A 27,572-nucleotide genomic window follows, 5' to 3' on the forward strand; every position below is an offset into this window, starting at 1 on the left:
CACTCTACCTGCAATATCCATACAGTTCCAATTCACCCTGTGTAGTTATGAACACAACCTTATCACAAAATGCTTTGAATTGAAAGTAAAGCTTTCAACTCAATGGAGTGTACAGTTCAATTTTGCCTAAAAGCAGTATGTGCTAACATGATGTAAACCTCATTATTATACTCAGAATATGATTTAGTGTAGTCTGCAATCAATTATATGAATGTACTACCTAAGGTTTAGAAGTTACCTTCAGTAACATCACATTATCTACTCATTGTAACATTACAGTTTGCTGAAGTAAACCAAGTCAATGGCTGTTCCAGTGTAAATGGTACCTGTAAAGTTACTGAATTCAGCTTGCGTTAAAGTATTCCATGGCACTGAGCACTCTACATGCAATATCCATACTGTTCCAATTCACCCTGTGTAGTTATGAACACAACCTTATCACAAAATGCTTTGAATAGAAAGCAGTGCATTCAACTCAATGGAGTGTACAGTTCAATTTTGTTTAAAAGTGGTATGTGCTAACATGATGTAAACCTTATTATTATACTCAGAATATGATTTAGAACAGTCTGCAATCAATTATATGAATGTACTACCTAAGGTTTAGAAGTTACCTTCAGTAACATCACATTATCTACTCATTGTAACATTACAGTTTGCTGAAGTAAACCAAGTCAATGGCTGTTCCAGTGTAAATGGTACCTGTAAAGTTACTGAATTCAGCTTGCGTTAAAGTATTCCATGGCACTGAGCACTCTACATGCAATATCCATACTGTTCCAATTCACCCTTTGTAGTTATGAACACAACCTTATCACAAAATGCTTTGAATTGAAAGTAAAGCTTTCAACTCAATGGAGTGTACAGTTCAATTTTGCCTAAAAGCAGTATGTGCTAACATGATGTAAACCTCATTATTATACTCAGAATATGATTTAGTGTAGTCTGCAATCAATTATATGAATGTACTACCTAAGGTTTAGAAGTTACCTTCAGTAACATGACATTATCTACTTATTGTAACATTACAGTTTGCTGAAGTAAACCAAGTCAATGGCTGTTCCAGTGTAAATGGTACCTGTTAAGATACTGAATTCAGCTTGCATTAAAGTATTCCATGGCACTGAGCACTCTACATGCAATATTCATACAGTTCCAAATCACCCTGTGTAGTTATGAACACAACCTTATCACAAAATGCTTTGAATAGAAACCAGTGCATTCAACTCAATGGAGTGTACAGTTCAACTTTGCCTAAAAGTAGCATGTGCTAACATGATGTAAACCTCATTATTATACTCACAATATGATTTAGACTAGTCTGCAATGAATTATATGAATGTACTACCTAAGGTTTAGAAGTTACCTTCAGTAACATCACATTATCTACTCATTGTAACATTACAGTTTGCTGAAGTAAACCAACTCAATGGCTGTTCCAGTGTAAATGTTACCTGTTAAGTTCCTGAATTCAGCTTGCATTAAAGTATTCCATGGCAGTGAGCACTCTACATGCATTATCCATACCGTTCCAATTCACCCTGTGTAGTTACGAACACAACCTTATCACAAAATGCTTTGAACTGAAAGTAAAGCTTTCAACTCAATGGAGTGTACAGTTCAATTTTGTTTAAAAGTGGTATGTGCTAACATGATGTAAACCTTATTATTATACTCAGAATATGATTTAGAACAGTCTGCAATCAATTATATGAATGTACTACCTAAGGTTTAGAAGTTACCTTCAGTAACATCACATTATCTACTCATTGTAACATTACAGTTTGCTGAAGTAAACCAAGTCAATGGCTGTTCCAGTGTAAATGGTACCTGTAAAGTTACTGAATTCAGCTTGCGTTAAAGTATTCCATGGCACTGAGCACTCTACATGCAATATCCATACTGTTCCAATTCACCCTGTGTAGTTATGAACACAACCTTATCACAAAATGCTTTGAATAGAAAGCAGTGCATTCAACTCAATGGAGTGTACAGTTCAATTTTGCCTAAAAGTTGTATGTGCTAACATGAAGTAAACCTCATTATTATACTCACAATATGATTTAGAATAGTCTGCAATGAATTATATGAATGTACTACCAAAGGTTTAGAAGTTACCTTCAGTAACATCACATTATCTACTGATTGTAAAACTACAGTTTGCTGAAGTAAACAAAGTCAATGGTTGTTCCAATGTACATGGTACCTGTTAAGTTCCTGAATTCAGCTTGCATTAAAGTATTCCATGGCAGTGAGCACTCTACCTGCAATATCCATACAGTTCCAATTCACCCTGTGTAGTTATGAACACAACCTTATCACAAAATGCTTTGAATTGAAAGTAAAGCTTTCAACTCAATGGAGTGTACAGTTCAATTTTGCCTAAAAGCAGTATGTGCTAACATGATGTAAACCTCATTATTATACTCAGAATATGAGTTAGTGTAGTCTGCAATCAATTATATGAATGTACTACCTAAGGTTTAGAAGTTACCTTCAGTAACATCACATTATCTACTCATTGTAACATTACAGTTTGCTGAAGTAAACCAAGTCAATGGCTGTTCCAGTGTAAATGGTACCTGTAAAGTTACTGAATTCAGCTTGCGTTAAAGTATTCCATGGCACTGAGCACTCTACATGCAATATCCATACTGTTCCAATTCACCCTGTGTAGTTATGAACACAACCTTATCACAAAATGCTTTGAATAGAAAGCAGTGCATTCAACTCAATGGAGTGTACAGTTCAATTTTGCCTAAAAGTAGTATGTGCTAACATGAAGTAAACCTCATTATTATACTCACAATATGATTTAGAATAGTCTGCAATGAATTATATGAATGTACTACCAAAGGTTTAGAAGTTACCTTCAGTAACATCACATTATCTACTGATTGTAAAATTACAGTTTGCTGAAGTAAACAAAGTCAATGGTTGTTCCAGTGTACATGGTACCTGTTAAGTTCCTGAATTCAGCTTGCATTAAAGTATTCCATGGCACTGAGCACTTTTAATGCATTATCTATACTGTTCCAAATCACCATGTGTAGTTATGAACACAACCTTATCACAAAATGATTTGAATAGAAAGCAGTGCATTCAACTCAATGGAGTGTACAGTTCAATTTTGCCTAAAAGTAGTATGTGCTAACATGATGTAAACCTCATTATTATACTCACAACATGATGTAGAGTAGTCTGCAATCAATTAGATGAATATAGTCCCAAAGGGTTAGAAGTTACTTTCAGTAACATCACATTATCTACTCAGTGTAACATTACAGTTTGCTGAAGTAAACCAAGTCAATGGCTGGTCCACCGTAATTGATACCTGGTAGTTTACTGAATTCAGCTTGCATTGGAGTATTCCATGGCACTGAGCACTCTACATGCAATATCCATAGAGTTCCAATTCACCATGTGTAGTTATTAACACAACCTTATCCAAAATGCTTTGAATAGAAAGCAGTGCATTGAACTCAATGGAGTGTACAGTTCAATTTTGCCTAAAAGTAGTAAGTGCTAATATGATGTAAACCTCATTATTATACTCAGAATATGATGTAGAGTAGTCTGCAATCAATTAGATGAATATACTCCCAAAGGGTTAGAAGTTACCTTCAGTAACATCACATTATCTATTCATTGTAACATTACAGTTTGCTGAAGTAAACAAAGTCAATGGCTGTTCCAGTGTAAATGTTACCTGTTAAGTTCCTGAATTCAGCTTGCATTAAAGTATTCCATGGCAGTGAGCACTCTACATGCAATATCCATAGAGTTCCAATTCACCCTGTGTAGTTATGTACACAACCTTATCACAAAATGCTTTGAATTGAAAGTAAAGCTTTCAACACAATGTAGTCTACAGTTCAATTTTGTTTAAAAGTGGTATGTGCTAACTTGATGTAAACCTCATTATTATACTCACAATATGTTTTAGAGTAGTCTGCAATGAATTATATGAACGTACCACCTAAGGTTTAGAAGTTACCTTCAGTAACATCACATTATCTACTCATTGTAACATTACAGTTTGCTGAAGTAAACAAAGTCAATGCTGTTCCAATGTAAATGGTAGCTGTTAAGTTACTGAATTCAGCTTGCATTAAAGTATTCCATGGCACTGAGCACTCGACATGCAATATCCATACTGTTCCAATTCACCCTGTGTAGTTATGAACACAACCTTATCACAAAATGATTTGAATAGAAAGCAGTGCATTCAACTCAGTGTACAGTTCAATTTTGCCTAAAAGTAGTATGTGCTAACATGATGTAAACCTCATTATTATACTCAGAATATGATGTAGAGTAGTCTGCAATCAATTAGATGAATATACTCCCAAAGGTTTAGAAGTTACCTTCAGTAACATCACATTATCTACTTATTGTAACATTACAGTTTTCTGAAGTAAACCAAGTCAATGGCTGTTCCAGTGTAAATGGTACCTGTTAAGTTACTGAATTCAGCTTGCATTAAAGTATTCCATGGCACTGAGCACTCGACATGCAATATCCATACTGTTCCAATTCACCCTGTGTAGTCATGAACACAACCTTATCACAAAATGATTTGAATAGAAAGCAGTGCATTCAACTCAATGGAGTGTACAGTTCAATTTTGCCTAAAAGTAGTATGTGCTAACATGATGTAAAGCTCATTATTATACTCAGAATATGATTTAGAGTACTCTGCAATCAATTATATGAATGTACTACCTAAGGTTTAGAAGTTACCTTCTGTAACATCACATTATCTACTCATTGTAACATTACAGTTTGCTGAAGTAAACCAACTGAATGGCTGTTCCACTGTAAATGTTACCTGTTAAGTTCCTGAATTCAGCTTGCATTAAAGTATTCCATGGCAGTGAGCACTCTACATGCAATATCCATACAGTTCCAATTCACCCTGTGTAGTTATGAACACAACCTTATCACAAAATGCTTTGAATTGAAAGTAAAGCTTTCAACTCAATGGAGTGTACAGTTCAATTTTGTTTAAAAGTGGTATGTGCTAACATGATGTAAACCTTATTATTATACTCAGAATATGATTTAGAACAGTCTGCAATCAATTATATGAATGTACTACCTAAGGTTTAGAAGTTACCTTCAGTAACATCACATTATCTACTCATTGTAACATTACAGTTTGCTGAAGTAAACCAAGTCAATGGCTGTTCCAGTGTAAATGGTACCTGTAAAGTTACTGAATTCAGCTTGCGTTAAAGTATTCCATGGCACTGAGCACTCTACATGCAATATCCATACTGTTCCAATTCACCCTGTGTAGTTATGAACACAACCTTATCACAAAATGCTTTGAATTGAAAGTAAAGCTTTCAACTCAATGGAGTGTACAGTTCAATTTTGCCTAAAAGCAGTATGTGCTAACATGATGTAAACCTCATTATTATACTCAGAATATGATTTAGTGTAGTCTGCAATCAATTATATGAATGTACTACCTAAGGTTTAGAAGTTACCTTCAGTAACATGACATTATCTACTTATTGTAACATTCCAGTTTGCTGAAGTAAACCAAGTCAATGGCGGTTCCAGTGTAAATGGTACCTAAGTTACTGAATTCAGCTTGCATTAAAGTATTCCACGGCACTGAGCACTCTACATGCAATATTCATACTGTTCCAAATCACCCTGTGTAGTTATGAACACAACCTTATCACAAAATGCTTTGAATACAAAGCAGTGCATTCAACTCAATGGAGTGTACAGTTCAAATTTGCCTAAAGGTAGTATGTGCTAACATGATGTAAACCTCATTATTATACTCACAATATGTTTTAGAGTAGTCTGCAATGAATTATATGAATGTACCACCTAAGGTTTAGAAGTTACCTTCAGTAACATCACATTATCTACTAATTGTAACATTACAGTTTGCTGAAGTAAACCAACTCAATGGCTGTTCCACTGTAAATGTTACCTGTTAAGTTCCTGAATTCAGCTTGCGTTAAAGTATTCCATGGCAGTGAGCACTCTACATGCAATATCCATACCGTTCCAATTCACCCTGTGTAGTTACGAACACAACCTTATCACAAAATGCTTTGAACTGAAAGTAAAGCTTTCAACTCAATGGAGTGTACAGTTCAATTTTGTTTAAAAGTGGTATGTGCTAACATGATGTAAACCTTATTATTATACTCAGAATATGATTTAGAACAGTCTGCAATCAATTATATGAATGTACTACCTAAGGTTTAGAAGTTACCTTCAGTAACATCACATTATCTACTCATTGTAACATTACAGTTTGCTGAAGTAAACCAAGTCAATGGCTGTTCCAGTGTAAATGGTACCTGTAAAGTTACTGAATTCAGCTTGCGTTAAAGTATTCCATGGCACTGAGCACTCTACATGCAATATCCATACTGTTCCAATTCACCCTGTGTAGTTATGAACACAACCTTATCACAAAATGCTTTGAATTGAAAGTAAAGCTTTCAAAACAATGTAGCGTACAGTTCAATTTTGTTTAAAAGTGGTATGTGCTAACATGATGTAAACCTTATTATTATACTCAGAATATGATTTAGAGTAGTCTGCAATGAATTATATGAATGTACTACCTACGGTTTAGAAGTTACCTTCAGTAACATCACATTATCTACTTATTGTCACATTACAGTTTTCTGAAGTAAACCAAGTCAATGGCTGTTCCAGTGTAAATGGTACCTGTTAAGTTACTGAATTCAGCTTGCATTAAAGTATTCCATGGCACTGAGCACTCGACATGCAATATCCATACTGTTCCAATTCACCCTGTGTAGTTATGAACACAACCTTATCACAAAATGATTTGAATAGAAAGCAGTGCATTCAACTCAGTGTACAGTTCAATTTTGCCTAAAAGTAGTATGTGCTAACATGATGTAAACCTCATTATTATACTCAGAATATGATTTAGAGTACTCTGCAATCAATTATATGAATGTACTACCTAAGGTTTAGAAGTTACCTTCTGTAACATCACATTATCAACTCATTGTAACATTACAGTTTGCTGAAGTAAACAAAGTCAATGCTGTTCCAATGTAAATGGTACTTGTTAAGTTACTGAATTCAGCTTGCATTAAAGTATTCCATGGCACTGAGCACTCGACATGCAATATCCATACTGTTCCAATTCACCCTGTGTAGTTATGAACACAACCTTATCACAAAATGATTTGAATAGAAAGCAGTGCATTCAACTCAGTGTACAGTTCAATTTTGCCTAAAAGTAGTATGTGCTAACATGATGTAAAGCTCATTATTATACTCAGAATATGATTTAGAGTACTCTGCAATCAATTATATGAATGTACTACCTAAGGTTTAGAAGTTACCTTCTGTAACATCACATTATCTACTCATTGTAACATTACAGTTTGCTGAAGTAAACCAACTGAATGGCTGTTCCACTGTAAATGTTACCTGTTAAGTTCCTGAATTCAGCTTGCATTAAAGTATTCCATGGCAGTGAGCACTCTACATGCAATATCCATACAGTTCCAATTCACCCTGTGTAGTTATGAACACAACCTTATCACAAAATGCTTTGAATTGAAAGTAAAGCTTTCAACTCAATGGAGTGTACAGTTCAATTTTGCCTAAAAGCAGTATGTGCTAACATGATGTAAACCTCATTATTATACTCAGAATATGATTTAGTTTAGTCTGCAATCAATTATATGAATGTACTACCTAAGGTTTAGAAGTTACCTTCAGTAACATGACATTATCTACTTATTGTAACATTACAGTTTGCTGAAGTAAACCAAGTCAATGGCGGTTCCAGTGTAAATGGTACCTAAGTTACTGAATTCAGCTTGCATTAAAGTATTCCACGGCACTGAGCACTCTACATGCAATATTCATACTGTTCCAAATCACCCTGTGTAGTTATGAACACAACCTTATCACAAAATGCTTTGAATACAAAGCAGTGCATTCAACTCAATGGAGTGTACAGTTCAAATTTGCCTAAAGGTAGTATGTGCTAACATGATGTAAACCTCATTATTATACTCACAATATGTTTTAGAGTAGTCTGCAATGAATTATATGAATGTACCACCTAAGGTTGAGAAGTTACCTTCAGTAACATCACATTATCTACTAATTGTAACATTACAGTTTGCTGAAGTAAACCAACTCAATGGCTGTTCCACTGTAAATGTTACCTGTTAAGTTCCTGAATTCAGCTTGCGTTAAAGTATTCCATGGCAGTGAGCACTCTACATGCAATATCCATACCGTTCCAATTCACCCTGTGTAGTTACGAACACAACCTTATCACAAAATGCTTTGAACTGAAAGTAAAGCTTTCAACTCAATGGAGTGTACAGTTCAATTTTGTTTAAAAGTGGTATGTGCTAACATGATGTAAACCTTATTATTATACTCAGAATATGATTTAGAACAGTCTGCAATCAATTATATGAATGTACTACCTAAGGTTTAGAAGTTACCTTCAGTAACATCACATTATCTACTCATTGTAACATTACAGTTTGCTGAAGTAAACCAAGTCAATGGCTGTTCCAGTGTAAATGGTACCTGTAAAGTTACTGAATTCAGCTTGCGTTAAAGTATTCCATGGCACTGAGCACTCTACATGCAATATCCATACTGTTCCAATTCACCCTGTGTAGTTATGAACACAACCTTATCACAAAATGCTTTGAATTGAAAGTAAAGCTTTCAACTCAATGGAGTGTACAGTTCAATTTTGCCTAAAAGCAGTATGTGCTAACATGATGTAAACCTCATTATTATACTCAGAATATGATTTAGTGTAGTCTGCAATCAATTATATGAATGTACTACCTAAGGTTTAGAAGTTACCTTCAGTAACATGACATTATCTACTTATTGTAACATTACAGTTTGCTGAAGTAAACCAAGTCAATGGCTGTTCCAGTGTAAATGGTACCTGTTAAGATACTGAATTCAGCTTGCATTAAAGTATTCCATGGCACTGAGCACTCTACATGCAATATTCATACAGTTCCAAATCACCCTGTGTAGTTATGAACACAACCTTATCACAAAATGCTTTGAATAGAAACCAGTGCATTCAACTCAATGGAGTGTACAGTTCAACTTTGCCTAAAAGTAGCATGTGCTAACATGATGTAAACCTCATTATTATACTCACAATATGATTTAGACTAGTCTGCAATGAATTATATGAATGTACTACCTAAGGTTTAGAAGTTACCTTCAGTAACATCACATTATCTACTCATTGTAACATTACAGTTTGCTGAAGTAAACCAACTCAATGGCTGTTCCAGTGTAAATGTTACCTGTTAAGTTCCTGAATTCAGCTTGCATTAAAGTATTCCATGGCAGTGAGCACTCTACATGCATTATCCATACCGTTCCAATTCACCCTGTGTAGTTACGAACACAACCTTATCACAAAATGCTTTGAACTGAAAGTAAAGCTTTCAACTCAATGGAGTGTGCAGTTCAATTTTGTTTAAAAGTGGTATGTGCTAACATGATGTAAACCTTATTATTATACTCAGAATATGATTTAGAACAGTCTGCAATCAATTATATGAATGTACTACCTAAGGTTTAGAAGTTACCTTCAGTAACATCACATTATCTACTCATTGTAACATTACAGTTTGCTGAAGTAAACCAAGTCAATGGCTGTTCCAGTGTAAATGGTACCTGTAAATTTACTGAATTCAGCTTGCGTTAAAGTATTCCATGGCACTGAGCACTCTACATGCAATATCCATACTGTTCCAATTCACCCTGTGTAGTTATGAACACAACCTTATCACAAAATGCTTTGAATAGAAAGCAGTGCATTCAACTCAATGGAGTGTACAGTTCAATTTTGCCTAAAAGTAGTATGTGCTAACATGAAGTAAACCTCATTATTATACTCACAATATGATTTAGAATAGTCTGCAATGAATTATATGAATGTACTACCAAAGGTTTAGAAGTTACCTTCAGTAACATCACATTATCTACTGATTGTAAAACTACAGTTTGCTGAAGTAAACAAAGTCAATGGTTGTTCCAGTGTACATGGTACCTGTTAAGTTCCTGAATTCAGCTTGCATTAAAGTATTCCATGGCAGTGAGCACTCTACCTGCAATATCCATACAGTTCCAATTCACCCTGTGTAGTTATGAACACAACCTTATCACAAAATGCTTTGAATTGAAAGTAAAGCTTTCAACTCAATGGAGTGTACAGTTCAATTTTGCCTAAAAGCAGTATGTGCTAACATGATGTAAACCTCATTATTATACTCAGAATATGATTTAGTGTAGTCTGCAATCAATTATATGAATGTACTACCTAAGGTTTAGAAGTTACCTTCAGTAACATCACATTATCTACTCATTGTAACATTACAGTTTGCTGAAGTAAACCAAGTCAATGGCTGTTCCAGTGTAAATGGTACCTGTAAAGTTACTGAATTCAGCTTGCGTTAAAGTATTCCATGGCACTGAGCACTCTACATGCAATATCCATACTGTTCCAATTCACCCTGTGTAGTTATGAACACAACCTTATCACAAAATGCTTTGAATAGAAAGCAGTGCATTCAACTCAATGGAGTGTACAGTTCAATTTTGCCTAAAAGTAGTATGTGCTAACATGAAGTAAACCTCATTATTATACTCACAATATGATTTAGAATAGTCCGCAAATGAATTATATGAATGTACTACCAAAGGTTTAGAAGTTACCTTCAGTAACATCACATTATCTACTGATTGTAAAATTACAGTTTGCTGAAGTAAACAAAGTCAATGGTTGTTCCAGTGTACATGGTACCTGTTAAGTTCCTGAATTCAGCTTGCATTAAAGTATTCCATGGCACTGAGCACTTTTAATGCAATATCTATACTGTTCCAAATCACCATGTGTAGTTATGAACACAACCTTATCACAAAATGATTTGAATAGAAAGCAGTGCATTCAACTCAATGGAGTGTACAGTTCAATTTTGCCTAAAAGTAGTATGTGCTAACATGATGTAAACCTCATTATTATACTCACAACATGATGTAGAGTAGTCTGCAATCAATTAGATGAATATAGTCCCAAAGGGTTAGAAGTTACTTTCAGTAACATCACATTATCTACTCAGTGTAACATTACAGTTTGCTGAAGTAAACCAAGTCAATGGCTGGTCCACCGTAATTGATACCTGGTAGTTTACTGAATTCAGCTTGCATTGGAGTATTCCATGGCACTGAGCACTCTACATGCAATATCCATAGAGTTCCAATTCACCATGTGTAGTTATTAACACAACCTTATCCAAAATGCTTTGAATAGAAAGCAGTGCATTGAACTCAATGGAGTGTACAGTTCAATTTTGCCTAAAAGTAGTAAGTGCTAATATGATGTAAACCTCATTATTATACTCAGAATATGATGTAGAGTAGTCTGCAATCAATTAGATGAATATACTCCCAAAGGGTTAGAAGTTACCTTCAGTAACATCACATTATCTATTCATTGTAACATTACAGTTTGCTGAAGTAAACAAAGTCAATGGCTGTTCCAGTGTAAATGTTACCTGTTAAGTTCCTGAATTCAGCTTGCATTAAAGTATTCCATGGCAGTGAGCACTCTACATGCAATATCCATAGAGTTCCAATTCACCCTGTGTAGTTATGTACACAACCTTATCACAAAATGCTTTGAATTGAAAGTAAAGCTTTCAACACAATGTAGTGTACAGTTCAATTTTGTTTAAAAGTGGTATGTGCTAACTTGATGTAAACCTCATTATTATACTCACAATATGTTTTAGAGTAGTCTGCAATGAATTATATGAACGTACCACCTAAGGTTTAGAAGTTACCTTCAGTAACATCACATTATCTACTCATTGTAACATTACAGTTTGCTGAAGTAAACAAAGTCAATGCTGTTCCAATGTAAATGGTAGCTGTTAAGTTACTGAATTCAGCTTGCATTAAAGTATTCCATGGCACTGAGCACTCGACATGCAATATCCATACTGTTCCAATTCACCCTGTGTAGTTATGAACACAACCTTATCACAAAATGATTTGAATAGAAAGCAGTGCATTCAACTCAGTGTACAGTTCAATTTTGCCTAAAAGTAGTATGTGCTAACATGATGTAAACCTCATTATTATACTCAGAATATGATGTAGAGTAGTCTGCAATCAATTAGATGAATATACTCCCAAAGGTTTAGAAGTTACCTTCAGTAACATCACATTATCTACTTATTGTAACATTACAGTTTTCTGAAGTAAACCAAGTCAATGGCTGTTCCAGTGTAAATGGTACCTGTTAAGTTACTGAATTCAGCTTGCATTAAAGTATTCCATGGCACTGAGCACTCGACAGGCAATATCCATACTGTTCCAATTCACCCTGTGTAGTCATGAACACAACCTTATCACAAAATGATTTGAATAGAAAGCAGTGCATTCAACTCAATGGAGTGTACAGTTCAATTTTGCCTAAAAGTAGTATGTGCTAACATGATGTAAAGCTCATTATTATACTCAGAATATGATTTAGAGTACTCTGCAATCAATTATATGAATGTACTACCTAAGGTTTAGAAGTTACCTTCTGTAACATCACATTATCTACTCATTGTAACATTACAGTTTGCTGAAGTAAACCAACTGAATGGCTGTTCCACTGTAAATGTTACCTGTTAAGTTCCTGAATTCAGCTTGCATTAAAGTATTCCATGGCAGTGAGCACTCTACATGCAATATCCATACAGTTCCAATTCACCCTGTGTAGTTATGAACACAACCTTATCACAAAATGCTTTGAATTGAAAGTAAAGCTTTCAACTCAATGGAGTGTACAGTTCAATTTTGTTTAAAAGTGGTATGTGCTAACATGATGTAAACCTTATTATTATACTCAGAATATGATTTAGAACAGTCTGCAATCAATTATATGAATGTACTACCTAAGGTTTAGAAGTTACCTTCAGTAACATCACATTATCTACTCATTGTAACATTACAGTTTGCTGAAGTAAACCAAGTCAATGGCTGTTCCAGTGTAAATGGTACCTGTAAAGTTACTGAATTCAGCTTGCGTTAAAGTATTCCATGGCACTGAGCACTCTACATGCAATATCCATACTGTTCCAATTCACCCTGTGTAGTTATGAACACAACCTTATCACAAAATGCTTTGAATTGAAAGTAAAGCTTTCAACTCAATGGAGTGTACAGATCAATTTTGCCTAAAAGCAGTATGTGCTAACATGATGTAAACCTCATTATTATACTCAGAATATGATTTAGAACAGTCTGCAATCAATTATATGAATGTACTACCTAAGGTTTAGAAGTTACCTTCAGTAACATCACATTATCTACTCATTGTAACATTACAGTTTGCTGAAGTAAACCAAGTCAATGGCTGTTCCAGTGTAAATGGTACCTGTTAAGATACTGAATTCAGCTTGCATTAAAGTATTCCATGGCACTGAGCACTCTACATGCAATATTCATACAGTTCCAAATCACCCTGTGTAGTTATGAACACAACCTTATCACAAAATGCTTTGAATAGAAACCAGTGCATTCAACTCAATGGAGTGTACAGTTCAACTTTGCCTAAAAGTAGCATGTGCTAACATGATGTAAACCTCATTATTATACTCACAATATGATTTAGACTAGTCTGCAATGAATTATATGAATGTACTACCTAAGGTTTAGAAGTTACCTTCAGTAACATCACATTATCTACTCATTGTAACATTACAGTTTGCTGAAGTAAACCAACTCAATGGCTGTTCCACTGTAAATGTTACCTGTTAAGTTCATGAATTCAGCTTGCATTAAAGTATTCCATGGCAGTGAGCACTCTACATGCAATATCCATACCGTTCCAATTCACCCTGTGTAGTTACGAACACAACCTTATCACAAAATGCTTTGAACTGAAAGTAAAGCTTTCAACTCAATGGAGTGTACAGTTCAATTTTGTTTAAAAGTGGTATGTGCTAACATGATGTAAACCTTATTATTATACTCAGAATATGATTTAGAACAGTCTGCAATCAATTATATGAATGTACTACCTAAGGTTTAGAAGTTACCTTCAGTAACATCACATTATCTACTCATTGTAACATTACAGTTTGCTGAAGTAAACCAAGTCAATGGCTGTTCCAGTGTAAATGGTACCTGTAAAGTTACTGAATTCAGCTTGCGTTAAAGTATTCCATGGCACTGAGCACTCTACATGCAATATCCATACTGTTCCAATTCACCCTGTATAGTTATGAACACAACCTTATCACAAAATGCTTTGAATAGAAAGCAGTGCATTCAACTCAATGGAGTGTACAGTTCAATTTTGCCTAAAAGTAGTATGTGCTAACATGAAGTAAACCTCATTATTATACTCACAATATGATTTAGAATAGTCTGCAATGAATTATATGAATGTACTACCAAAGGTTTAGAAGTTACCTTCAGTAACATCACATTATCTACTGATTGTAAAATTACAGTTTGCTGAAGTAAACAAAGTCAATGGTTGTTCCAGTGTACATGGTACCTGTTAAGTTCCTGAATTCAGCTTGCATTAAAGTATTCCATGGCAGTGAGCACTCTACCTGCAATATCCATACAGTTCCAATTCACCCTGTGTAGTTATGAACACAACCTTATCACAAAATGCTTTGAATTGAAAGTAAAGCTTTCAACTCAATGGAGTGTACAGTTCAATTTTGCCTAAAAGCAGTATGTGCTAACATGATGTAAACCTCATTATTATACTCAGAATATGATTTAGTGTAGTCTGCAATCAATTATATGAATGTACTACCTAAGGTTTAGAAGTTACCTTCAGTAACATCACATTATCTACTGATTGTAAAATTACAGTTTGCTGAAGTAAACAAAGTCAATGGTTGTTCCAGTGTACATGGTACCTGTTAAGTTCCTGAATTCAGCTTGCATTAAAGTATTCCATGGCACTGAGCACTTTTAATGCAATATCTATACTGTTCCAAATCACCATGTGTAGTTATGAACACAACCTTATCACAAAATGATTTGAATAGAAAGCAGTGCATTCAACTCAATGGAGTGTACAGTTCAATTTTGCCTAAAAGTAGTATGTGCTAACATGATGTAAACCTCATTATTATACTCACAACATGATGTAGAGTAGTCTGCAATCAATTAGATGAATATAGTCCCAAAGGGTTAGAAGTTACTTTCAGTAACATCACATTATCTACTCAGTGTAACATTACAGTTTGCTGAAGTAAACCAAGTCAATGGCTGGTCCACCGTAATTGATACCTGGTAGTTTACTGAATTCAGCTTGCATTGGAGTATTCCATGGCACTGAGCACTCTACATGCAATATCCATACTGTTCCAATTCACCCTGTGTAGTTATGAACACAACCTTATCACAAAATGCTTTGAATAGAAAGCAGTGCATTCAACTCAATGGAGTGTACAGTTCAATTTTGCCTAAAAGTAGTATGTGCTAACATGAAGTAAACCTCATTATTATACTCACAATATGATTTAGAATAGTCCGCAAATGAATTATATGAATGTACTACCAAAGGTTTAGAAGTTACCTTCAGTAACATCACATTATCTACTGATTGTAAAATTACAGTTTGCTGAAGTAAACAAAGTCAATGGTTGTTCCAGTGTACATGGTACCTGTTAAGTTCCTGAATTCAGCTTGCATTAAAGTATTCCATGGCACTGAGCACTTTTAATGCAATATCTATACTGTTCCAAATCACCATGTGTAGTTATGAACACAACCTTATCACAAAATGATTTGAATAGAAAGCAGTGCATTCAACTCAATGGAGTGTACAGTTCAATTTTGCCTAAAAGTAGTATGTGCTAACATGATGTAAACCTCATTATTATACTCACAACATGATGTAGAGTAGTCTGCAATCAATTAGATGAATATAGTCCCAAAGGGTTAGAAGTTACTTTCAGTAACATCACATTATCTACTCAGTGTAACATTACAGTTTGCTGAAGTAAACCAAGTCAATGGCTGGTCCACCGTAATTGATACCTGGTAGTTTACTGAATTCAGCTTGCATTGGAGTATTCCATGGCACTGAGCACTCTACATGCAATATCCATAGAGTTCCAATTCACCATGTGTAGTTATTAACACAACCTTATCCAAAATGCTTTGAATAGAAAGCAGTGCATTGAACTCAATGGAGTGTACAGTTCAATTTTGCCTAAAAGTAGTAAGTGCTAATATGATGTAAACCTCATTATTATACTCAGAATATGATGTAGAGTAGTCTGCAATCAATTAGATGAATATACTCCCAAAGGGTTAGAAGTTACCTTCAGTAACATCACATTATCTATTCATTGTAACATTACAGTTTGCTGAAGTAAACAAAGTCAATGGCTGTTCCAGTGTAAATGTTACCTGTTAAGTTCCTGAATTCAGCTTGCATTAAAGTATTCCATGGCAGTGAGCACTCTACATGCAATATCCATAGAGTTCCAATTCACCCTGTGTAGTTATGTACACAACCTTATCACAAAATGCTTTGAATTGAAAGTAAAGCTTTCAACACAATGTAGTGTACAGTTCAATTTTGTTTAAAAGTGGTATGTGCTAACTTGATGTAAACCTCATTATTATACTCACAATATGTTTTAGAGTAGTCTGCAATGAATTATATGAACGTACCACCTAAGGTTTAGAAGTTACCTTCAGTAACATCACATTATCTACTCATTGTAACATTACAGTTTGCTGAAGTAAACAAAGTCAATGCTGTTCCAATGTAAATGGTAGCTGTTAAGTTACTGAATTCAGCTTGCATTAAAGTATTCCATGGCACTGAGCACTCGACATGCAATATCCATACTGTTCCAATTCACCCTGTGTAGTTATGAACACAACCTTATCACAAAATGATTTGAATAGAAAGCAGTGCATTCAACTCAGTGTACAGTTCAATTTTGCCTAAAAGTAGTATGTGCTAACATGATGTAAACCTCATTATTATACTCAGAATATGATGTAGAGTAGTCTGCAATCAATTAGATGAATATACTCCCAAAGGTTTAGAAGTTACCTTCAGTAACATCACATTATCTACTTATTGTAACATTACAGTTTTCTGAAGTAAACCAAGTCAATGGCTGTTCCAGTGTAAATGGTACCTGTTAAGTTACTGAATTCAGCTTGCATTAAAGTATTCCATGGCACTGAGCACTCGACAGGCAATATCCATACTGTTCCAATTCACCCTGTGTAGTCATGAACACAACCTTATCACAAAATGATTTGAATAGAAAGCAGTGCATTCAACTCAATGGAGTGTACAGTTCAATTTTGCCTAAAAGTAGTATGTGCTAACATGATGTAAAGCTCATTATTATACTCAGAATATGATTTAGAGTACTCTGCAATCAATTATATGAATGTACTACCTAAGGTTTAGAAGTTACCTTCTGTAACATCACATTATCTACTCATTGTAACATTACAGTTTGCTGAAGTAAACCAACTGAATGGCTGTTCCACTGTAAATGTTACCTGTTAAGTTCCTGAATTCAGCTTGCATTAAAGTATTCCATGGCAGTGAGCACTCTACATGCAATATCCATACAGTTCCAATTCACCCTGTGTAGTTATGAACACAACCTTATCACAAAATGCTTTGAATTGAAAGTAAAGCTTTCAACTCAATGGAGTGTACAGTTCAATTTTGTTTAAAAGTGGTATGTGCTAACATGATGTAAACCTTATTATTATACTCAGAATATGATTTAGAACAGTCTGCAATCAATTATATGAATGTACTACCTAAGGTTTAGAAGTTACCTTCAGTAACATCACATTATCTACTCATTGTAACATTACAGTTTGCTGAAGTAAACCAAGTCAATGGCTGTTCCAGTGTAAATGGTACCTGTAAAGTTACTGAATTCAGCTTGCGTTAAAGTATTCCATGGCACTGAGCACTCTACATGCAATATCCATACTGTTCCAATTCACCCTGTGTAGTTATGAACACAACCTTATCACAAAATGCTTTGAATTGAAAGTAAAGCTTTCAACTCAATGGAGTGTACAGATCAATTTTGCCTAAAAGCAGTATGTGCTAACATGATGTAAACCTCATTATTATACTCAGAATATGATTTAGTGTAGTCTGCAATCAATTATATGAATGTACTACCTAAGGTTTAGAAGTTACCTTCAGTAACATGACATTATCTACTTATTGTAACATTCCAGTTTGCTGAAGTAAACCAAGTCAATGGCTGTTCCAGTGTAAATGGTACCTGTTAAGATACTGAATTCAGCTTGCATTAAAGTATTCCATGGCACTGAGCACTCTACATGCAATATTCATACAGTTCCAAATCACCCTGTGTAGTTATGAACACAACCTTATCACAAAATGCTTTGAATAGAAACCAGTGCATTCAACTCAATGGAGTGTACAGTTCAACTTTGCCTAAAAGTAGCATGTGCTAACATGATGTAAACCTCATTATTATACTCACAATATGATTTAGACTAGTCTGCAATGAATTATATGAATGTACTACCTAAGGTTTAGAAGTTACCTTCAGTAACATCACATTATCTACTCATTGTAACATTACAGTTTGCTGAAGTAAACCAACTCAATGGCTGTTCCACTGTAAATGTTACCTGTTAAGTTCATGAATTCAGCTTGCATTAAAGTATTCCATGGCAGTGAGCACTCTACATGCAATATCCATACCGTTCCAATTCACCCTGTGTAGTTACGAACACAACCTTATCACAAAATGCTTTGAACTGAAAGTAAAGCTTTCAACTCAATGGAGTGTACAGTTCAATTTTGTTTAAAAGTGGTATGTGCTAACATGATGTAAACCTTATTATTATACTCAGAATATGATTTAGAACAGTCTGCAATCAATTATATGAATGTACTACCTAAGGTTTAGAAGTTACCTTCAGTAACATCACATTATCTACTCATTGTAACATTACAGTTTGCTGAAGTAAACCAAGTCAATGGCTGTTCCAGTGTAAATGGTACCTGTAAAGTTACTGAATTCAGCTTGCGTTAAAGTATTCCATGGCACTGAGCACTCTACATGCAATATCCATACTGTTCCAATTCACCCTGTATAGTTATGAACACAACCTTATCACAAAATGCTTTGAATAGAAAGCAGTGCATTCAACTCAATGGAGTGTACAGTTCAATTTTGCCTAAAAGTAGTATGTGCTAACATGAAGTAAACCTCATTATTATACTCACAATATGATTTAGAATAGTCTGCAATGAATTATATGAATGTACTACCAAAGGTTTAGAAGTTACCTTCAGTAACATCACATTATCTACTGATTGTAAAATTACAGTTTGCTGAAGTAAACAAAGTCAATGGTTGTTCCAGTGTACATGGTACCTGTTAAGTTCCTGAATTCAGCTTGCATTAAAGTATTCCATGGCAGTGAGCACTCTACCTGCAATATCCATACAGTTCCAATTCACCCTGTGTAGTTATGAACACAACCTTATCACAAAATGCTTTGAATTGAAAGTAAAGCTTTCAACTCAATGGAGTGTACAGTTCAATTTTGCCTAAAAGCAGTATGTGCTAACATGATGTAAACCTCATTATTATACTCAGAATATGATTTAGTGTAGTCTGCAATCAATTATATGAATGTACTACCTAAGGTTTAGAAGTTACCTTCAGTAACATCACATTATCTACTGATTGTAAAATTACAGTTTGCTGAAGTAAACAAAGTCAATGGTTGTTCCAGTGTACATGGTACCTGTTAAGTTCCTGAATTCAGCTTGCATTAAAGTATTCCATGGCACTGAGCACTTTTAATGCAATATCTATACTGTTCCAAATCACCATGTGTAGTTATGAACACAACCTTATCACAAAATGATTTGAATAGAAAGCAGTGCATTCAACTCAATGGAGTGTACAGTTCAATTTTGCCTAAAAGTAGTATGTGCTAACATGATGTAAACCTCATTATTATACTCACAACATGATGTAGAGTAGTCTGCAATCAATTAGATGAATATAGTCCCAAAGGGTTAGAAGTTACTTTCAGTAACATCACATTATCTACTCAGTGTAACATTACAGTTTGCTGAAGTAAACCAAGTCAATGGCTGGTCCACCGTAATTGATACCTGGTAGTTTACTGAATTCAGCTTGCATTGGAGTATTCCATGGCACTGAGCACTCTACATGCAATATCCATAGAGTTCCAATTCACCATGTGTAGTTATTAACACAACCTTATCCAAAATGCTTTGAATAGAAAGCAGTGCATTGAACTCAATGGAGTGTACAGTTCAATTTTGCCTAAAAGTAGTAAGTGCTAATATGATGTAAACCCCATTATTATACTCAGAATATGATTTAGAGTAGTCTGCAATCAATTAGATGAATATACTCCCAAAGGGTTAGAAGTTACCTTCAGTAACATCACATTATCTATTCATTGTAACATTACAGTTTGCTGAAGTAAACAAAGTCAATGGCTGTTCCAGTGTAAATGTTACCTGTTAAGTTCCTGAATTCAGCTTGCATTAAAGTATTCCATGGCAGTGAGCACTCTACATGCAATATCCATAGAGTTCCAATTCACCCTGTGTAGTTATGTACACAACCTTATCACAAAATGCTTTGAATTGAAAGTAAAGCTTTCAACACAATGTAGTGTACAGTTCAATTTTGTTTAAAAGTGGTATGTGCTAACTTGATGTAAACCTCATTATTATACTCACAATATGTTTTAGAGTAGTCTGCAATGAATTATATGAATGTACCACCTAAGGTTTAGAAGTTACCTTCAGTAACATCACATTATCTACTCATTGTAACATTACAGTTTGCTGAAGTAAACAAAGTCAATGCTGTTCCAATGTAAATGGTACCTGTTAAGTTACTGAATTCAGCTTGCATTAAAGTATTCCATGGCACTGAGCACTCGACATGCAATATCCATACTGTTCCAATTCACCCTGTGTAGTTATGAACACAACCTTATCACAAAATGATTTGAATAGAAAGCAGTGCATTCAACTCAGTGTACAGTTCAATTTTGCCTAAAAGTAGTATGTGCTAACATGATGTAAACCTCATTATTATACTCAGAATATGATGTAGAGTAGTCTGCAATCAATTAGATGAATATACTCCCAAAGGTTTAGAAGTTACCTTCAGTAACATCACATTATCTACTTATTGTAACATTACAGTTTTCTGAAGTAAACCAAGTCAATGGCTGTTCCAGTGTAAATGGTACCTGTTAAGTTACTGAATTCAGCTTGCATTAAAGTATTCCATGGCACTGAGCACTCGACATGCAATATCCATACTGTTCCAATTCACCCTGTGTAGTCATGAACACAACCTTATCACAAAATGATTTGAATAGAAAGCAGTGCATTCAACTCAATGGAGTGTACAGTTCAATTTTGCCTAAAAGTAGTATGTGCTAACATGATGTAAAGCTCATTATTATACTCAGAATATGATTTAGAGTACTCTGCAATCAATTATATGAATGTACTACCTAAGGTTTAGAAGTTACCTTCTGTAACATCACATTATCTACTCATTGTAACATTACAGTTTGCTGAAGTAAACCAACTGAATGGCTGTTCCACTGTAAATGTTACCTGTTAAGTTCCTGAATTCAGCTTGCATTAAAGTATTCCATGGCAGTGAGCACTCTACATGCAATATCCATACAGTTCCAATTCACCCTGTGTAGTTATGAACACAACCTTATCACAAAATGCTTTGAATTGAAAGTAAAGCTTTCAACTCAATGGAGTGTACAGTTCAATTTTGCCTAAAAGCAGTATGTGCTAACATGATGTAAACCTCATTATTATACTCAGAATATGATTTAGTTTAGTCTGCAATCAATTATATGAATGTACTACCTAAGGTTTAGAAGTTACCTTCAGTAACATGACATTATCTACTTATTGTAACATTACAGTTTGCTGAAGTAAACCAAGTCAATGGCGGTTCCAGTGTAAATGGTACCTAAGTTACTGAATTCAGCTTGCATTAAAGTATTCCACGGCACTGAGCACTCTACATGCAATATTCATACTGTTCCAAATCACCCTGTGTAGTTATGAACACAACCTTATCACAAAATGCTTTGAATACAAAGCAGTGCATTCAACTCAATGGAGTGTACAGTTCAAATTTGCCTAAAGGTAGTATGTGCTAACATGATGTAAACCTCATTATTATACTCACAATATGTTTTAGAGTAGTCTGCAATGAATTATATGAATGTACCACCTAAGGTTTAGAAGTTACCTTCAGTAACATCACATTATCTACTAATTGTAACATTACAGTTTGCTGAAGTAAACCAAGTCAATGGCGGTTCCAGTGTAAATGGTACCTGTTAAGTTACTGAATTCAGTTTGCGTTAAAGTATTCCATGGCACTGAGCACTCTACATGCAATATCCATACTGTTCCAATTCACCCTGTGTAGTTATGAACACAACCTTATCACAAAATGCTTTGAATAGAAACCAGTGCATTCAACTCAATGGAGTGTACAGTTCAACTTTGCCTAAAAGTAGCATGTGCTAACATGAAGTAAACCTCATTATTATACTCACAATATGATTTAGAGTAGTCTGCAATGAATTATATGAATGTACTACCTAAGGTTTAGAAGTTACCTTCAGTAACATCACATTATCTACTCATTGTAACATTACAGTTTGCTGAAGTAAACCAACTCAATGGCTGTTCCACTGTAAATGTTACCTGTTAAGTTCCTGAATTCAGCTTGCATTAAAGTATTCCATGGCAGTGAGCACTCTACATGCAATATCCATACCGTTCCAATTCACCCTGTGTAGATACGAACACAACCTTATCACAAAATGCTTTGAACTGAAAGTAAAGCTTTCAACTCAATGGAGTGTACAGTTCAACTTTGCCTAAAAGTAGCATGTGCTAACATGATGTAAACCTCATTATTATACTCACAATATGATTTAGAGTAGTCTGCAATGAATTATATGAATGTACTACCTAAGGTTTAGAAGTTACCTTCAGTAACATCACATTATCTACTCATTGTAACATTACAGTTTGCTGAAGTAAACCAACTCAATGGCTGTTCCACTGTAAATGTTACCTGTTAAGTTCCTGAATTCAGCTTGCATTAAAGTATTCCATGGCAGTGAGCACTCTACATGCAATATCCATACCGTTCCATTTCACCCTGTGTAGTTACGAACACAACCTTATCACAAAATGCTTTGAACTGAAAGTAAAGCTTTCAACTCAATGGAGTGTACAGTTCAATTTTGTTTAAAAGTGGTATGTGCTAACATGATGTAAACCTTATTATTATACTCAGAATATGATTTAGAACAGTCTGCAATCAATTATATGAATGTACTACCTAAGGTTTAGAAGTTACCTTCAGTAACATCACATTATCTACTCATTGTAACATTACAGTTTGCTGAAGTAAACCAAGTCAATGGCTGTTCCAGTGTAAATGGTACCTGTTAAGTTACTGAATTCAGCTTGCATTAAAGTATTCCATGGCACTGAGCACTCTACATGCAATATCCATAGAGTTCCAATTCACCCTGTGTAGTTATGTACACAACCTTATCACAAAATGCTTTGAATTGAAAGTAAAGCTTTCAACACAATGTAGTGTACAGTTCAATTTTGTTTAAAAGTGGTATGTGCTAACATGATGTAAACCTTATTATTATACTCAGAATATGATATAGAATAGTCTGCAATCAATTATATGTATGTACTACCTAAGGTTTAGAAGTTACCTTCAGTAACATCATATTATCTACTCAGTGTAACATTAAAGTTTGCAGAAGAAAACAAAGTCAATGGCTGTTCCAGTGTAAATGGTACCTGTTAAGTTACTGAATTCAGCTTGCATTAAAGTATTCTATGGCACTGAGCACTTTTAATGCAATATCTATACTGTTCCAAATCACCATGTGTAGTTATGAACACAACCTTATCACAAAATGATTTGAATAGAAAGCAGTGCATTCAACTCAATGGAGTGTACAGTTCAATTTTGCCTAAAAGTAGTATGTGCTAACATGATGTAAACCTCATTATTATACTCACAACATGATGTAGAGTAGTCTGCAATCAATTAGATGAATATAGTCCCAAAGGGTTAGAAGTTACTTTCAGTAACATCACATTATCTACTCAGTGTAACATTACAGTTTGCTGAAGTAAACCAAGTCAATGGCTGGTCCACCGTAATTGATACCTGGTAGTTTACTGAATTCAGCTTGCATTGGAGTATTCCATGGCACTGAGCACTCTACATGCAATATCCATAGAGTTCCAATTCACCATGTGTAGTTATTAACACAACCTTATCCAAAATGCTTTGAATAGAAAGCACTGCATTGAACTCAATGGAGTGTACAGTTCAATTTTGCCTAAAAGTAGTAAGTGCTAATATGATGTAAACCTCATTATTATACTCAGAATATGATGTAGAGTAGTCTGCAATCAATTAGATGAATATACTCCCAAAGGGTTAGAAGTTACCTTCAGTAACATCACATTATCTATTCATTGTAACATTACAGTTTGCTGAAGTAAACAAAGTCAATGGCTGTTCCAGTGTAAATGTTACCTGTTAAGTTCCTGAATTCAGCTTGCATTAAAGTATTCCATGGCAGTGAGCACTCTACATGCAATATCCATACAGTTCCAATTCACCCTGTGTAGTTATGAACACAACCTTATCACAAAATGCTTTGAATTGAAAGTAAAGCTTTCAACACAATGTAGTGTACAGTTCAATTTTGTTTAAAAGTGGTATGTGCTAACATGATGTAAACCTTATTATTATACTCAGAATATGATTTACAGTAGTCTGCAATGAATTATATGAATGTACTACCTACGGTTTAGAAGTTACCTTCAGTAACATCACATTATCTACTTATTGTAACATTACAGTTTTCTGAAGTAAACCAAGTCAATGGCTGTTCCAGTGTAAATGGTACCTGTTAAGTTACTGAATTCAGCTTGCATTAAAGTATTCCATGGCACTGAGCACCGGACATGCAATATCCATACTGTTCCAATTCACCCTGTGTAGTTATGAACACAACCTTATCACAAAATGATTTGAATAGAAAGCAGTGTATTCAACTCAGTGTACAGTTCAATTTTGCCTAAAAGTAGTATGTGCTAACATGATGTAAACCTCATTATTATACTCAGAATATGATTTAGTGTAGTCTGCAAGCAATTATATGAATGTACTACCTAAGGTTTAGAAGTTACCTTCAGTAACATCACATTATCTACTTATTGTAACATTACAGTTTGCTGAAGTAAACCAAGTCAATGGCGGTTCCAGTGTAAATGGTACCTGTTAAGTTACTGAATTCAGCTTGCATTGGAGTATTCCATGGCACTGAGCACTCTACATGCAATATCCATAGAGTTCCAATTCACCATGTGTAGTTATTAACACAACCTTATCCAAAATGCTTTGAATAGAAAGCACTGCATTGAACTCAATGGAGTGTACAGTTCAATTTTGCCTAAAAGTAGTAAGTGCTAATATGATGTAAACCTCATTATTATACTCAGAATATGATGTAGAGTAGTCTGCAATCAATTAGATGAATATACTCCCAAAGGGTTAGAAGTTACCTTCAGTAACATCACATTATCTATTCATTGTAACATTACAGTTTGCTGAAGTAAACAAAGTCAATGGCTGTTCCAGTGTAAATGTTACCTGTTAAGTTCCTGAATTCAGCTTGCATTAAAGTATTCCATGGCAGTGAGCACTCTACATGCAATATCCATAGAGTTCCAATTCACCCTGTGTAGTTATGTACACAACCTTATCACAAAATGCTTTGAATTGAAAGTAAAGCTTTCAACACAATGTAGTGTACAGTTCAATTTTGTTTAAAAGTGGTATGTGCTAACTTGATGTAAACCTTATTATTATACTCAGAATATGATATAGAATAGTCTGCAATCAATTATATGAATGTACTACCAAAGGTTTAGAAGTTACCTTCAGTAACATCACATTATCTACTCATTGTAACATTACAGTTTGCTGAAGTAAACAAAGTCAATGGCTGTTCCAGTGTAAATGGTACCTGTTAAGTTACTGAATTCAGCTTGCATTAAAGTATTCCATGGCACTGAGCACTCTACATGCAATATCCATAGAGTTCCAATTCACCCTGTGTAGTTATGTACACAACCTTATCACAAAATGCTTTGAATTGAAAGTAAAGCTTTCAACACAATGTAGTGTACAGTTCAATTTTGTTTAAAAGTGGTATGTGCTAACATGATGTAAACCTTATTATTATACTCAGAATATGATATAGAATAGTCTGCAATCAATTATATGTATGTACTACCTAAGGTTTAGAAGTTACCTTCAGTAACATCATATTATCTACTCAGTGTAACATTAAAGTTTGCAGAAGAAAACAAAGTCAATGGCTGTTCCAGTGTAAATGGTACCTGTTAAGTTACTGAATTCAGCTTGCATTAAAGTATTCTATGGCACTGAGCACTTTTAATGCAATATCTATACTGTTCCAAATCACCATGTGTAGTTATGAACACAACCTTATCACAAAATGATTTGAATAGAAAGCAGTGCATTCAACTCAATGGAGTGTACAGTTCAATTTTGCCTAAAAGTAGTATGTGCTAACATGTTGTAAACCTCATTATTATACTCACAACATGATGTAGAGTAGTCTGCAATCAATTAGATGAATATAGTCCCAAAGGGTTAGAAGTTACTTTCAGTAACATCACATTATCTACTCAGTGTAACATTACAGTTTGCTGAAGTAAACCAAGTCAATGGCTGGTCCACCGTAATTGATACCTGGTAGTTTACTGAATTCAGCTTGCATTGGAGTATTCCATGGCACTGAGCACTCTACATGCAATATCCATAGAGTTCCAATTCACCATGTGTAGTTATTAACACAACCTTATCCAAAATGCTTTGAATAGAAAGCACTGCATTGAACTCAATGGAGTGTACAGTTCAATTTTGCCTAAAAGTAGTAAGTGCTAATATGATGTAAACCTCATTATTATACTCAGAATATGATGTAGAGTAGTCTGCAATCAATTAGATGAATATACTCCCAAAGGGTTAGAAGTTACCTTCAGTAACATCACATTATCTATTCATTGTAACATTACAGTTTGCTGAAGTAAACAAAGTCAATGGCTGTTCCAGTGTAAATGTTACCTGTTAAGTTCCTGAATTCAGCTTGCATTAAAGTATTCCATGGCAGTGAGCACTCTACATGCAATATCCATACAGTTCCAATTCACCCTGTGTAGTTATGAACACAACCTTATCACAAAATGCTTTGAATTGAAAGTAAAGCTTTCAACACAATGTAGTGTACAGTTCAATTTTGTTTAAAAGTGGTATGTGCTAACATGATGTAAACCTTATTATTATACTCAGAAT

The sequence above is a fragment of the Hypanus sabinus genome, chromosome 26, assembly GCF_030144855.1.
Source record: "Hypanus sabinus isolate sHypSab1 chromosome 26, sHypSab1.hap1, whole genome shotgun sequence".
NCBI lineage: Eukaryota > Metazoa > Chordata > Chondrichthyes > Myliobatiformes > Dasyatidae > Hypanus > Hypanus sabinus.